This window comes from Phascolarctos cinereus, unplaced genomic scaffold (genome assembly GCF_003287225.1).
Source record: "Phascolarctos cinereus isolate Bilbo 61053 unplaced genomic scaffold, phaCin_HiC Scaffold_9;HRSCAF=440, whole genome shotgun sequence".
NCBI classification, from domain to species: Eukaryota; Metazoa; Chordata; class Mammalia; order Diprotodontia; family Phascolarctidae; genus Phascolarctos; species Phascolarctos cinereus.
Window position 1 is genome coordinate 1,865,838 of NW_027556402.1, and position 16,465 is coordinate 1,882,302.

The window sequence follows — 16,465 nt, forward strand, 5'->3', positions numbered from 1 at the left end:
TGATGCAGAATGAAGTGAGAAGAACCAGGAGAACATTGTACACAGTAACAGCCACATCGTACAATGACTGACTTTGATAGACTTAGCACTTCTCAGTAATATAATAATCTAAGGCAATTCCAAAAGACTCAAGATGGAAAATGCTATCCATATCCAGAGAAAGAACTTTGGACTCTGAATGCAGATGGAAGCATACTATTTGCTCTCCTTTTCTGTTGTTTTGTTTTGTTTCTTCTTTCTTGTGGTTCCTCCCATTGATTCAAATTCTTCTTTACAACATGACTAATGTGAAAATGTGTTTAATAGGAATGTATATGTAGAGCCTATATCAGATTGCATGCTTTCTTGGGGAGGGGGAAGAGGAGGAAGAGGAAGAAAATTTAAAACTCAAAATCTTAGGAAAGTGAATGCTGAAAACTAAAAAATACATTAATTAATTTTTTAAAAGTTCCTATACAAGAGTGCATGCTTACCCCCGGAGTTCCTCAAGTTATGGACAAGGAACCTGCTTCCCCCAAGAAGCCCCATGGATGATATGCAACAAATCCAAGTGGAGATGTGGAGGAAAGGAGGACTAATCTCTCGCTCTGTGACAGAAAACAGGAAAAGATGTGGTTGGCTGGGTCAGTGAGAGGGGACTGAAACAAAGAGCTACCTGGAAACCCCCAGCTGGGATAGTTGGTGAGACTGCTGGAATCCAGGTTGTAGCACCTTCCTTCTAGTTCCTCCCCTGGGGAAGACTCTCCCTATTTATTTGTCTCACTGCTCACTTCCTGTTTCAGCTCTAATCAGTGGGAAAAGGGAGAAGGAAAAGAGTTCAACTCTTCCACCTCAACTTCAGTCATCATGGCCTGTGAATGGAAGCCAAATGCATATTTACATTTCTGTGTTATTTAAAGCTGCAATTTAAAATGCATAACCATTCACATTCATTTGTGACTAAACCTCTAAGTGCAATATTTGGGACAGAAAGAGAAGTTAACTCAAAAGTAAGAGAAGATTTTCTTCATCTCATACTAGGATTGGAAGTAAGCCAATTAGAGAGATTTTCTGCAGTGTTAGTAATTTCTGAGCTATTTAATACCTACTAAACTGCTTAGAACCTGGAGAGAGAATTCATAAAGACATGAGCCAATAGCAGGAAGAGGTGGAAGTTGTGTCCATTGTGGTAACAATACCATGCACTCTGCACTCGGTAATAACTCCATAGACTCCCGATGGGTCCACAATCCACCAGGCAAGCCCACCAATCTAAGTAAAGTGGAAAGAACCCAGGATTTGGAATGAGAAATTCATATCCTGGCTCTGATATTTACTATCTGTGCAACTTAAAACAAGCCCTTTCCCTAGTCAAGGCCTTGGTTTGTCCTATGTAAATGAGTCATCAGATTAAATGACCTCTAAGCTCGAATCATCTGTATGAGGCCAGCTAGTCCTCTCCCAATCCGCCATTTGCACTTCCTTGCCTTTGCTTCTGATATCCTCTCACATAGAATGTTCTCTCCTTCCTCTCAAATTCACTTCTCCTTCAAGGTCAGCTTCTCTTCCCTTGCTTCTAGTCTGGCTCACTGGCCACATTTTCCTCTATGCTCAGTGTTCTGTTATTTCAGCCATGTCTTCCATATGATTTGGTTGACCTAAAGCAGACCCAGAAATGTACGTGCAGAAAATTCTGTGGATTTGACTGGCAGTTGATGGAAACAGAAGATGCGTAAGAAGAAAAAACAAGCAAGAAAGATGCCAAGACATGATCATAGTTTCCTTCATCTCCACAAACATGAAGCAAAGGAGAGCCTCAGCCACAAAGCACATGCACCAGGAGCTGTTTTGGTCTGAATCAGAGTTGTCACCTTCAGTCAGTCAACAAGTATTAAGTACTTACTGTGTGACAGGCACTGTTGGATATAAGTGAGAAGCATGAAATAATCCTGACTCTCAATGAGCTTACCTTCTGTCAGGGGAGAGATACATAAACGAGCCCATCCAGAATGTATTTGCATTTTTCAGTCACTTCAGTCATATCTGACTCTTTGTGACTCCATTTGGGGGTTTTTTTCCCCCTTGGCAAAGATACTGGAGTAGTTTGACATTTCGTTTTCCATCTCATTTTTTTGTTTGTTTTGGCTAGGCAATGGGGTTAAGTGACTTGCCCAACGTCACACAGCTAGTATTATGTGTCTGAGACCAGATTTGAACTCGGGTCCTCCTGAATCCAGGGCTGGTGCTCTATCCACTGAGCCATCTAGCTGTCCCCTTTTCCATCTCATTTTACAGATGAGGAAACTGAGGCAAATGGGTTTAGTGACTTGCCCAGAGTCACACAGCTAGGAAGTGTCTGAGGCCAGATTTGAACTCAGGAAGATGAGTCTTCCTGAATCCAGGCCCAGTGTTCCATGCACTATGGTGCCACCTAGCTGTCCCATAAAGAATAGATTTTTTTTAAAATTTACTACAGAACATATAAAAAGTATCAACTGCTTACAAACAAGATAGTTAGAGATGGAGGGCACTAGGAGCCAAAAGGACGTGGCCAAACTGGCAGCTCGAAGGGGAATAAATTCCCTCCGATACGAACAGGCTGGAATTACTCTTCTACATGTGAGCTCATAAAGCTGCTTCAGTATTTGTAGATATGTGAGAAGGAGGAGGAGGAGGAGGAAGAGAAGGAGAAGGAGGTGGGGGCAATGACAATGACACCGACAATCCTGTAGGTCAGCTGCAGCCTGGAATACAATGTCATGACATGATAGAAGTGGCTGATCCTCTGCTGTAAGAACTGAAGCTCCCAAGTGGCACCAGGCTTCTGTCCCAATGTGTCACTATGTGCTCAGTGGCTCTGAGGATCTGTCCAAACTTCCTTTCCCGAGGATAAAACTCCCTTAATATATTCACCATGAAAAGCAGGGGGAAAGCAGGCAGGAATGATAAACATGGGTGAAAAGGCAGCCTCTAGTTTCCTATTATTGTTGGTCATTTACAACTGTAAAGTCAGTCAATAAGCATTTATCAGGGGCTTGCCGTGTGCCAGGCACTGTGCTAAGTGCTTGGGATACAAAAAGGGGAAGGCATAGACCACTTTCTCAAGGATCTCACAATCAAATGGGAGAGAGAACATTCGGACAACCAGGTACAAACAAGACATACAGGGTAAGTGGGAGGTAACCTCAGAGTGAAAAACTAGGCAGTAAAGCAGGGAGGGGCAGGAAAGACTTCCTTGCAGAAGATGGGAGGATGTGGCTACCTAATTCTCACCTCCCCCAGATCATTGAGGAGCCATAGTCTCACCATCCACCCTTTTCTCCCGAGCTTTGAGTACCTGTGACCTTTCTGACTTTTGGCTATCTCAGTCTCTCTAAGAAGACCTGGGGCTGTGCTTAACTGTCCCATTCCAAGTAGAAGTCTGTTGAAGGATAATCACCACCTGCTCCCACCCCATCACCCACCAAATGATATGCATTCATCTCCAAGGACAGTTCTGTTTCTCAGAAAGTCAACAATCCCTGCACAATCCAGCTGGAAAGCCCAATGTTTGTGTGGATTTCCCCTATCACCACCCCACCCCACCCCCAAGATATCATAGTAAATGCTATTAGAAATGAGGCTCACAGTCTTGACTGCAGGTAACTTAAGTTGGCTTGGGTCCTGATTCATGGACTTCCCATTCTAGAACTCAAGAGAACCAAAGAACTCCAAAGCTTTCAGTGGTTCCACGAAGCCATTCTCAAGAGAGGACAACCAGCTCAACAGGTTCCTTCACTCCATATCCCATGTGAGCTCATATGGGGTCAGAGATGTGCTGACAAATATTTAACAATCAGCTCCGGGAGGGGATGATATATGCACACTATATTTTAAGATTAATCTGCATCACTTAACATTTTCTCCACCACTTTCCTGAGTCTACATAATCAAGCCCTGATTTGCAGCATTTGCTCTTTTCTGAGCTATAAATACTCATCCTGAAAATTTAACAATCATCTCTCAAGAGGCTGTTTGAGCTGGCTGCAGCACACCCCCTGTGTGGGGTGCAGAGCTTTGAACGTGCTTATTCATACTAACTGCATCAAGGGTTTTTGGAGTTTGGGATCATCTGAGTTTGTCCTTCAGAAAGAATAAATCTGAGGATGTATTGCTTATGATTATTATCAATAATGACTGATCTATATGCCTACTGTCAATCTTTCCAAAATCTTCATGACAGTCACCTATACAGATGAATTGAGGACATCCCCAATGAGGTCATTCTTTAGTAGGGAACAAGAGATATTCAACAATGAACCTCATCTTTACTATCTCATGATTAACTGAAAGCTTGAGAGAATATAAGATACCCTTGTGCACATTTTGCCAGATTATGAAAAAGCTTTTCATTAAGTTAGACAAATGATACTGTGGAGGTTCTTTTACTGCAAGGTGCCTCTCATCTACACGTCAGGATCAACCAAGATTCCCTGAAAGGTGAAACAACAGAAATAACCCTGCTCCACAGACCTCAGATAACAATCAGGTGAGGCACAAAACAGGGAGATGTCTTCAGCACTGTGATGGAGGATATGCATCAGGGAGCCCAGGTTGAAAGGGTGTTCTATGTGCCTGGTGAAGTCTTCCAAATGCTCCTGTCTGCAAATGACATTTTGCTATTTATATAAAGCCCTAAGGTATTGTAGTGAGACATGACTGAAACGACTGAAAAACAATCTAAAACCTTTTGGGCAGCTAGGTGGCACCATAGTGCATAGAGTACCAGGCCTGGAGTCAAGAGTACTTGTCTTCCTCAGTTCAAATCTGGTCTCAGACATTTACTAGCTGGGTGATCCTAGAAAAATTACTTAATCCTCTTTGCTTCAGTTTCCTTATCTGTAAAATGAGTAGGAGAAGCAAAAGGCAAACCACAGCAGTATCTCTTTTTTTAAATTAATTTATTTATTTTTAGTTTTTAACAATCACTTCCATAAGCTTTTAAGTTAAATTTTCTCCCCGCTCCTGCCTTCCTCCCCAAGATGGCACACAATCTGATATAGGCTCTACATATACATTCCTATTAAATATTTTCACATTAATCATGCTGTAAAGAAGAATTAGAACCAATAGGGGGAACCGCCAGAAAGAGGAAACAAAACACAACAGAAGAAAAAAAATAGCAAATAGTATGCTTTCATCTGCATTCAGACCCATGGTTCTTTCTCTGGATGTGGATAGCATTTTCCATCATGAGACCTTTGGAGATGTCTTAGGTCCTCGTATTGCTGAGAAGGGCTAAATCTATCAAAGTTAGTCATCGCACAACATAGCTGTTACTGCGTACAACGTTCTCCTGGTTCTGCTCACTTCACTCAGCATCAGACCACACAAGTCTTTCCAGGTTTTTCTGAAGTCAGCCTGTTCATCATTTCTTATAGCACAATAATATTCCGTTACATTCATATGCCACAACTTGTTCATCCATTCCCCAGTTGATGGACATCCCCTCAATTTCCAACTTTTTGTATGGCAGTATCTCTGCCAAGAAAACCCCAAAAGTGGACACAGAGAGCTGAACATGACTGAACAACAGCTGAAAGTGGTGAATTAATATACTCCAGATCCTCCTGGAAGAGATTGCAATATCTCAGAGGAGTTCAGCCTCACTATCCACACAGGAAAGACCAAGTGGTTGAAGATTTTCCATTGCCCAGAGTTCAATATGCACTTGGTTGGATACCCTATGTCCAACAGGATGCATTTCTGCAACATACAGTACAGCTGGACAGTAAGATGGACCCAGAGTTAAAAAAAAAAGAGAGAGAAAGTGGAGAAGAAAAATGCAAAGCTCTTTGCTTGACCCCAACTTCCCATGAAAGTGAAGGCCCATCTTTTCAATACAAATATTTTGCTAGTGTTGCTATGTGATAGCAATACGTCCAGTGCCATTGCCTCTGAAAAAACTAACAGTGAGCATCACAAGAGGGCAACCAAGAAGTCCATGATGGTGTGATCAGTGAACAATATATATCCAAGGAGGAACTTGGAAGAACAGGACTAAAGAATGTCTTCCAGGAAGTGTGAGACAAGAAGAGAAGATGTGATAATGAAAGATAACACATGATCAGTCAGAGCACCCTTCTGCCATGTCCTTGATCTCAAGTGAAGGCAAAAAAGGCCCCCAGTACATTGGGTGGTGCTCTTCCCCATAATGAACTTTTGAGAGAACAAAGATAAGAGTCACCCATGAGAAGGAAGGGATGGATGAGTGGCAAATGGTGTCATTGAATGGAACTCCTGAACTGATGAGATCACAGATCCATTGGATTATCTTTTGTGATAGCCTCTATCTTAAGAATTCACTGGCAGTCATATCTATGAAAGGTAGATGAGTTGATTCTCTTTTAATCTGTTTTATGTTCTGTCCTTTAATATTCAAATCATGTTTTCATTTTTACTTTATTGCAATTTGATGCAAAATATTGGCTCAATTTAATTTTTCCCAAACTACACTCTAGTTTTCCCAGCAATTTGTGTCAAATAGGGCATTCTTTCCCAGGTATTTTTTGTTTGCAGGTTTCCTATACACTGCATTATTGGGTCAATTATTTCGGACTCTTATTTAGTCAGTTTGTTCTGTTCATTTGCTTTTCTATTTTTTAACCCATACCCAACAATTCGAATGATCACTGCTTTATCTTAGAATCGAGGCATTTGAGTGGTATTCTCTCTTAGAATATCCATTATATGCAAACTTCTTGAGAGCAGAGATTGTTTTTGCCTTGCTATCCCCAGAACTTAGCACAGTGCCTGATACATGGTAGGTACTTAATAAATGTTTGTTGACTTGACTTAACTTCCTCTATTTGTCCCTTTTTTCTTGTTTCCTTTTCTATTCCAGATATTCTGTTCATCCCAATGAATTTTTCAAAGTCTCCTTTTGGTGACTAGCCCTTCAAAATTAATTTAGGAATCTTTATTTTAATTATAATTGGCACATCCTAGGGGTGAGTACTGAGTATCCTGCAGTTTTTGAAGTCATTCCTTGTTTCTTGTAATATTCATATTCTTTAACATTCCCACTCAGAAGATAGCATGTCTTTCAGCTCTAAATTCCACAAAATTTGCTTAAGCCTGTAGTTTCTCTCTGTGCAGCTTTTTCTTAGATTTACCTATTTCTTAGAGAGGAGTGTTAAAATGCCCTCCTATTGCTGTGTAACTATCTATGCCATGTTGCAGTACAATTAGCTTTTCCTTAAGGAGTTCAGATGCTGTCCCATTTGGCTCATGTGTATGTAGGGGGTGTATTTAGTAGTGGCATACGTTCATTTTCTATGGTTCCTTTCAAGGATAATATTGTCTATTGGTATTGTGGTTTTTTACTTTTGCTTTGTCTGATGGCACGATCATAATGCTTGCACTTTTGTATACAGCTGATGCATAGCAAATTTTCTTTCAGCCTTTCATTTTGGTTCTTTATGTGTCTTTGCTTTTCAGATGAGTTTCTTATATATAATAGACTGAGGAGAGGGGGATTATTCTGTCACTTTCATTTTATTGGATTGTTCTATCCATTAACATTTAGCTATTCATTCTAGGCTTTTGCTTTCCATCTCGCATTTAATTACTTTGTATTTAACTATTTTATATTTAACTACAGTTTATTTAACTTGCTATTTATTTGCATTTGTTCTTTTCATATTTATTTTGTGTGTACTTATATACATATTGGTTGCCTTCCGCATAAGGATGTCAGCTCCTTGAGATTAGGAATGGTGTCATTCATTATATTTGATCTCCAGCTTCTAGAACAGTGTCTGGTACATAGAAGGTGGTCAATAGATGTTTGGTGATTGACTGATACTTTAATATTGTTTTTTTTTTTAAAAAAAAGGTTTGAATTTTTTTTAAATCCTATTTCTCTTTTAAGTCATTGTCCCTGTAGCTAGTTTTGCTTAAACTCCTTTGATGCTACTCTATTCCCAGATGCTCTCTCCCTCCTTCATTCCCATTCGTATGCACTTCCTCTCATTTGGGGATTTTTCTTAAATTATTGCTTGTTTTCTCTTCCTTTTATTTAGTTAGTTATCTAGTTCTTCCCATATTTTACCTACTCTTTCTTCCCTTTCAATTAAGTGATTGGTTTAAAATCTCTCTTTTCAATGTTTTGTATAATCCCATATGTATAATCTATATCTGATTGCTTACCATCTCAGGGAGGGGAGAAAGGAGGGAGGGGTAGCACTTGGAACTCAAAATTTAAATAAAAATGTTTAAAATTTTTTAAAAATCTGTCCTTTTCTCACTTCCAACTTCTTAAATTTATTAGGGTTTTTTCCACATCTTTTTCTTAGGAATTTTTCTTTTCTTTTTCCTCTTTATTAAAACTCTTCCCTTCCAGTCTATTCTGAAATTGTATTTTCTGATTTCTGGGCTGTATTCTTTTATTCCAGTATCAGAGACTCAGAGCTAGAAGGGATATTAGAGGAATCAAGACCAATCTCGTCACTTTCCGGTTGAAGAACTGAAGCACAAAGTGTCTAAGTAACTCACCCAGGTTCACATATCTACTAAGTCTCTGAAGTGGGGCAGAGATGGGGTGGGGGCACCATCTTCTAGCAAGCCTGAGTAGCCTTTTTTACATTTTTTTTTCACAAGATCAGACTGGGAGCCTGGGAACTCTGCTAATCCATTTAGGTCAAGACAGGCTGATTCATACACCCCCTCCTCCAGAATTAAAGCAAGAAATGGAGATGGGGGGCAGATTTCTAGAGCTAAGAAAGATCATGAGAAACCTTTGCCCTTTGAAAGCTTTCATAATGTTGAGAGTTCTCCTCTGCATTGGTTTTGTCAGGAAACCTGGGGTTGGACCTTGGCACTTTCTAGCTGTGTGACCAGAGACAGGTCATGGAGCTTCTATGACCCTCAGTTGCTTCCTCTGTCAGGTGGGGATGGTGATACTTGTGATAATTAAATCTCACAGAGCTGTCATGAGGAAAACAATTTGTAAGCCTTCAGGCCCTTAGAAAGATGAGCTGTTCTTATAACCTCTCATGTTTTACTAGCCATCAAATACCATTCGAAACCTCCCTCCTCACTCTCCACCATTGCCTCCCCCAAGGGCAGATATATACCCACATCAGAAATCACAGATTTAGAGATGGGAAGGACCTTATAGGTCATCTCACCTCCTCCTCACCCTTTTCCCAACCCCTGATTTTATAACAACTGGAGTGGGGAGGGGGCAGTTTGCACCTCTAACTTAGAAACCTTCACACTGTTCTGCAGAGCCTGGTCACTTGGATGAAGAGGGAAGGACTCTAGCCTGGAAGTCAAGAGAATGTAGCTTGAAACTGGGCTATGTGTCTTTGGGCAAGTCCTTTCCCTACTCTGGGCCTCAGTTTGATCATCTGGAAAATGTGAGGCTTGCACTCTAAATCTCTCAAGTCCCTGAAAGGTTCCTGTGAATCAGCTGCCACGCCTGAAGTGTTCCCCTTCAGAAGGATGGATTCCTATCACACCAGTCCAGGGTGCAGCTGTTATGGACAGCTCCCTGTCTCCAGCCCCGCTCTCTCTCCTGTGAAGGTTCACATTGATCCAGGAGAAAAGAGTCCCGGCTCCAGGGTCAGAGGATCCATGTTCAAACCTCCCACTGACACTTACTACCTGTGACCACGGTCAAGTTGCCTCACCTTCCTAGGTCTCAGTTTCCTCATCTGTAAAAATGGGGGGATTGGATTAGATGGCCGTTGAAACTCCTTCCAGCTCTAGACCTCAGATCTCATAATCACCTGCTGCCTGCAGGCATCTCAAACCCAACCCATCCAATGCCAAGCCTTTCCATTGGATGCCACCATTTCAGTCTGTGGCGCCATCTCCCTGATCTCCCACATCTGCGGCCTAAAGGGAAACTCTTCCGCCTCCCTTACTGCTTGTATCTAATCCACCACGCAGTTCTGCTTTTTCTCTCCTCCCATCCCCTCCTCTCACCTGAGTCCGAGCCCTTATCAGCTCCCACAAGGGACTATTGCAATCACGTCCTGGCAGGCTTCTCACCTCCACTCTCTTTCCTAGATCCAGCCTCTCCTGCATGATGCTGCCAGACACATGCTCTGACCAGGACCCTCCTGTGGGCTCCCTAGCACTCATCTGGGAACATTTCAAGCCCTTGTGCCCCTCCCCCTCCGAGATCACTAACAGCTGTTTCTAACAGGAACATAGGGGATGAAACTGGAAGGAACTCTTCAATTCCTTGTTTTTACAATAAAGGAAACTGAGGCAAAAAAGAATCAATTTGATGGAGGCCACACAGGTAGCAGAGCTGGAGTTCAAACCCACCTTCTGACTTCAGATCCAGGGATTTTCCCACCATGTCACATTCCTTGTCAAGCACTTCCACTTCAGTGAAGCGGCTGGGGGTGTCACCAAGCATAGAAGACCCTCTAATGAACAGCATCAAATGCAACCTACAACAGGGCGGCATCTGTACACCAAAAGTGTCCTGGTAGGGCGTCCAGAACAAGACCAAACAAAGGAGAAGCCAAACCTGGAAGGAGGCTCTGAGGCTCCCATTTTACTAAGGTCCAAGCAGGGGAAGGAACTTTCCCAAGGTCACACAAGTAATAAGTGCCAGGCCTGGGATTTGAACCCAGGTCTTTTAATTCCAAAGCTAGTTCTCTTTCCACTGTACCCCCTAGCTCCAGATTTTGGATGATGAACTGATGGTATCAAACCCCAGAGTGGTGCCAAGCTTCCTCCGAAAGACCTGTGATCATTCCAAAGAGATTGGTCTAATAATCCACACAGGGAAAACCAAACAGATGAGAAATATCCCTGACAGACAGTCACATTCCAGGCAAGAGACAATGAGCTGGTCCCAGGTTTAACTGGAGGAAGGCAGGCAGGATTGCCGTGGGGGGATTACTGGATGCTTTCCACAATGCCAGCCTGCTCTCTACACAAAATGTCTCCTCTGTAGCCCCACTCTTGTCTTCATGACACTATCTGACTGAAAACCATGGAATGCCTCAGTCTCCAAAGTACCAAGGTTCTGGCTCACCCACAAGTAGATGGAAAGATGCAGATGGGGAGAAGGGCATGGAATCCCTGACACTCGCATGAAACAAGTGCTGTAAAGGGCATCATGTAAGAAATGGAGAGTCAGAAAGGAAGAGGTCCGAAATGCAACAAGAGTAATAACTAATGCTCAAAGGTTTGCCAAACACTTCGCAAATATGATTTCATTTGATACTCACAACCACCCTGGGACCCTGTTTTACAGGTGAAGAAACTGAGGCAGCGAGTAGTTAAGTGACTTCCCCAGGGTCATAGAGCTAGTAAGTGTCTGTCAAGATTTGAACTCAAGTCTTCCTATCTCTAGGTCCAGAGTTCTATACAGTGTGCCATCTCACTGGTTATGTGGCAATTGAGGGATAGCAGATTGCTGAACTAGCGTCCTTCCAAAGTCAAGGGCTCTAGAAAGACCCCTTGTAGGACAGGAGTGGCATAGGCTAAGAAGGGATAGATGGGCTGTAATCTGCATCATTGGAGGGAGTGGCCACATACTGGAGATAAGAGAGTGAGTCCATTGTTGAAGTCCCATTACCCTGTTCAGTTGGTATGTATCATCAACTTTAGAACATGCTGGGGAGTCAAAGGCCCTGCCTTCTCCAAGCTTACTTTCTGAGTCCTTATAGTGTGCTCACACCTGGCTGCTATATGGCTGTAGGGCTGACCAGGAGCCCCTCCTCTTCTCTAGGCTGAAAGTTCTGGCCCTTAAGCAGCTTTTTCAAGCTAGTTCTCCCCCCTCCCCAAGCCTCCAGTAAAGGATTGACCTCTCAAAGTACGGTAATCAAGAGTCAGATGGATTCCTTAGTGAAGTGAAGATTAAGGACTCCAGGGGAAGATTAGAATGGAATTTAAAGCTCAAAAATAAAATTAAAATTAAAAAATAAGATTAAGGGAGGATTTTCTTTGGTTCTTTAGGTCTAGGCAGAGGTCCAGGGCCCAGACTTTCCTCTCACACAGATGCATTCCTTATTTGACATGAACATGTAAGAACAGCCCTCAGTCAGCTGAGAGATCCTTGACTAAGCTAGGATTATTCCACAGCCACAGGTGTCCAAGAGAGATGAGCTAGCCATGGTGCGGACAGCAGATCTTGTTCATGAAAGTGGAGCCCCAAGTATTATGTGAAGCTTACATCATAATCACACACACAGACACACACACACACACACACACACACGCCTTCAAAAGCATGGTATTGGGGGCAGCTAGGTGGCACAGCGGATAGAGCACCAACCCTGGAGTCAGGAGGACCTGAGTTCAAATCCGGCCTCAGACACTTAACAGTTACTAGCTGTGTGACCCTGGGCAAGTCACTTAACCCCAATTGCCTCATCAAAAAAAAAAAGGGCATGGTATTGTGAACCAAGAACCAAACACACAAGGCAACCCAACCAATGCTGACCCCAGGACCAATCGCTTTAAAAACAGTGAGATTGAAAGCATTTAGCAATTCCCATGAGAAGGAAAAGGAGAGGCACCTAAAGAGCCTGAGGCAGCCCCTCAGGGCACTCAACAACCAAGAGAGAGCTCTGTAATACACATGGAGATAATGGAAGAAAATGGTGGATGTTGATCAGCCTGGGGCACAGACTCCTAAGGGAGAACAAGAACCAAGGGAAACATTCAAATATGGAAAACAAACAGCTGGATGGATACACACAGGAAGGTTTCAGGAAGATGAACTCAGGAGGAGTGGAGGGTGACAAGAAGTGCTGAAGTCCCCAAAAAGAGATTGATGATCTACGCTGGGGAAAGAGGAGGCCCGAAGGACGACTAGAACCAGCGCTCAAGGCGGATGGGATGAGGATGACGAAGGAAGGCAGAGAGGTTCCATTCTTCTGTGAACAATCCTTGACTGGCAAGAACAGAATGAAAATAGTCAACAGAGAACTGGTGCCCAGAACAAGTAGAGAGATGCCGAGACAATCCCTGACTGCCCTCAAGAGCTGGAGTCACTAGACCCAGACAAATTACATCCAAAGACACTGGACAAACTGGTGAATGTGATTCAAAGGGCATGGCTAATGGGATGGTACTGTGGACTTGGTCAGTCATCTTTCAGTCATGTCCAACTCTTCATGAGCTGGAGAAGGAAATGACAAACCACTTCAATACCTTTGCCAAGGAAACCCCAAAAAAGCTCACGAAGAGTCAGACATGACTGAGCAACAGCAAGTGGGCTGCCTCACCAGGCAGCTGGTTTCTTTTCAAGGAAAAGGTGTATGGTCACTCACCTGTTTTGTAGAGGGCATTCTCATTCAGGTGGGTGTTGAGTTAGGTGCCTCTATGGTCCCTCCCACCTCTGACAGCATATGAATGAATGAATGAATGAATGAATGAATGAATGAAGAAAAAACTTGTAGTGTTCATTGAGAGGAAACATGTTAGAATCAACTGCTCCCAAAGCTAATGAAACCTTGGTTTGCCAGTGTCAAGTCAAGTAAATAAGCATTTATTAAGCACCTACTGCATGCCAAACTCTGTGGTAAGCATCAAGATCAATTGAGGCCATGGTCGTGCTCTGCTCTACCTTGCTCAGATAACCATCTATGATCGCCTGACAGCTCTGGGCACCAGGTTTCAGGAAGTATGTTAACAAGTGAGATGATGCCTACTGGAGTCAGTCAGCTGGTTGGTCTACAAACATTTATTAAGCACCTATTGTGTGCCAGCCTCTGTGCTACATGCTGGGAATACAAAGAAAGGCAAGAGAACCCAGAGAACACATTGATGGGGAACCACAGTTCACAGGAGGATCAGTTGAGGACATTTGGGAGAGAAAGGGACCATGAAAGCAGCCTGCGAGTTCACAAGGGCTGTCCCATGGAGAAGAGATCAGATTTGGCTGGTTTAATGAGCAAAACAGAGCTAGGCAGGATGGATGGAAGTTAAAGGTAGATCTATAGAACCACAAACTCTGAGAGCTGGGTGGAAACTGAGAGTCCCTCTAGCCCAAATCCTGTCCTTTTGCTAATGAAAAATTTAAAAACTACCTGGATCTGTGCCTGGCGCTCTCTGGCTTGGGATATTCCCACTTCCAGCTGCCCTTCCCTCACTAACGGCACCACCTTCCTCTCAGCACGTGGCAATGGGAGAAAACACACAAATGCCTCTAGACACATACACACACATTTAGATCCATGTGTATACACAGTGAGGTGGCTCAGGGGATAGAAAGTTGCTCTTAGATCAGGAAGGCATGAGTCCAATCCCCATCTTGGCCACTTCTTACATAGCTGTATGACCCTTGGTTAGTCTGTCTTCCTCAGTTTCCTCAACTGTGAATTGGGGGGTAATAATATAGCCCTTCCCTCCTATGGTGGTTGTGAGGATCAGGTGAGGTGACAAACGTGAAGTACTTTGCCAGGCTTAAAGCTGTCTGCAAATATTAGCTATCATGATGTCAACACTTTCCTCATCAAGAAACTCCCATGGCTCCCGTTCATCACTAGCATAGCAGATGAACTCCTCAGCTTGCATGGTCAGACCCAGCCTACATTTGAATAAATGAATGAAAAAGCATTTATTAACTGCTTGCTGTGTGCCAAATACCAGGGAAACAAATATAAAGAACAAAGACATCCCCTGTAGTCACAAAGCTTATGGAAGAAACAATCCACAAGAGAGAGTAGTGGCCCAGGAGAGCCACTTTGAGTCTAAGGAAGTAGATTGACGCAACCCATCCAGGGACAATGGCAGAGTTGATTTCACTCTGGTTCATAATTCCAGATTTTCAGGGGTTAGGAGGTATGGAGTAGTATCCTACCTGTTTGGAGAGGAAAGTAGCAAGGCTATGGAGGACATGGCCACCAGAGTTGGGAGTGCACTGAAGGATGGCTGAAGATTCCTGAAATAGTGATCCAGTAAGAGACCAATCAGGTGACCAGCACCAGAGCACAAGTTTCTGCAGTGGGAAGACAACTGGAAAGGCTGAAGATGACAAAGCTGGAACATTGCCTTCATCATGAATTCCACTTCAGCTAATTGGATTATTAGCCTTTCCCTAAACATCCTGCCCTCTGTCTCCTCTGCACATTTGCTCAGTCCATCTTCCAAAACTGGAACACATTTCATCTCTGCTGGGTAAAATCCTCTTTCTTCCAGGCTCACTGCAGGTGCCACTTCCTCCCTGAAGCCTTCCTGGGTCCTTCTGCCCTCACCCCATTTGAAAATGATCTCTCCTTCCTCAAATTTTCTCTGTGGCACTTTATCTGAACCTCTTTACTCCATCTCTCATACACATATCGTATGTATTCCTGTATGTGCCATTTTCCCCAGGGATGGTATCATCATTTGTCTGGGGATCTCCAACACCTGGAAGACTGTCCTGTGTTTGATTGATGTTGGTTCAATGGAATTTGTTCATGTGAAGCCCAGGGCAGTCACACACCTTGTCCATAGTCACCCAGCTCCTCCCTGGTTCCTCTGTCATCATATGTCATAGGGGCACATGACTTCCCTGTAGGATGCTGTCCCAGGACACAGGACTGCCCTCATCTGGTCATGGGGCAAATATGAAGGCCTTACATTTTCAAAGCACTTCAGTGTATGGGGCAGCAAGCGCCCAGATTGCCAAGGGAAACATGTGCTAACACTGCCACTTACTGACTGTAAGACCTGGGGGAAGTCAGTTTCCTCTCTGAGCCTTAATTTCCTTCTCTTTAAAATGGGTGTCATACAGTTGAAACTACTTACCTCACAGGGTTATTGTAAGGAAGGCTCTTGGGCTCTTAAGGGATAATAGAATAGAATTTGCCAAGTAATTAGATCACAGGATTTGGAGCTAGAAGAAAACAGAGAGGTCATTGAGCCTAAGCACAACAATTTATAGATGAAGAAACTGAGGCCTGTGTCTTGCTTCAACTCACAAGGCCAGAATTCCAATTCAGCCCCTCTTTCCATGACCATCACCTGATGTAATTAACCATGTGTACAGGAAGGTCAGCTCCTTGAGTGGACACTGCTTGCTGACTGCCATCCCCAAGTCCATTTCCTTTTCACACTGAGGTCACCTCATTCCTGGAGAGCTTGCCTTCTCATCCTAAAACATCCAAAATATCAGTACAGGGTTAACGGCCCATGCCCCTGGGCATGACTCAGAGACAAAAAGAAGCTTTGATCATCTGCAGGAATCTTCACAGACATTCCATTCAATGGGGATACTCAACCATATTCTTTCACTCCCCTTCAAGATCTCTATGCAGCAGACAGAATGGGCTGCTAATTGCTGCCTGACCTCCTCCTACCCTCTTCTGCCTTTGTGCATTTACCCAGGCTGTGTCCCATGGCTAGAACACCCTTCTTTCCTGCTCACCCTTCACCACTCAGATTCCCTCCCTCCTTTGAGGATTGTCACAGGGGCCAGCTCTTCTTCAAAGACTGCTTGCCTCCTCCCTCAGCTTTTCCTATAGCACTTTGCCTCACAACCCCTTCA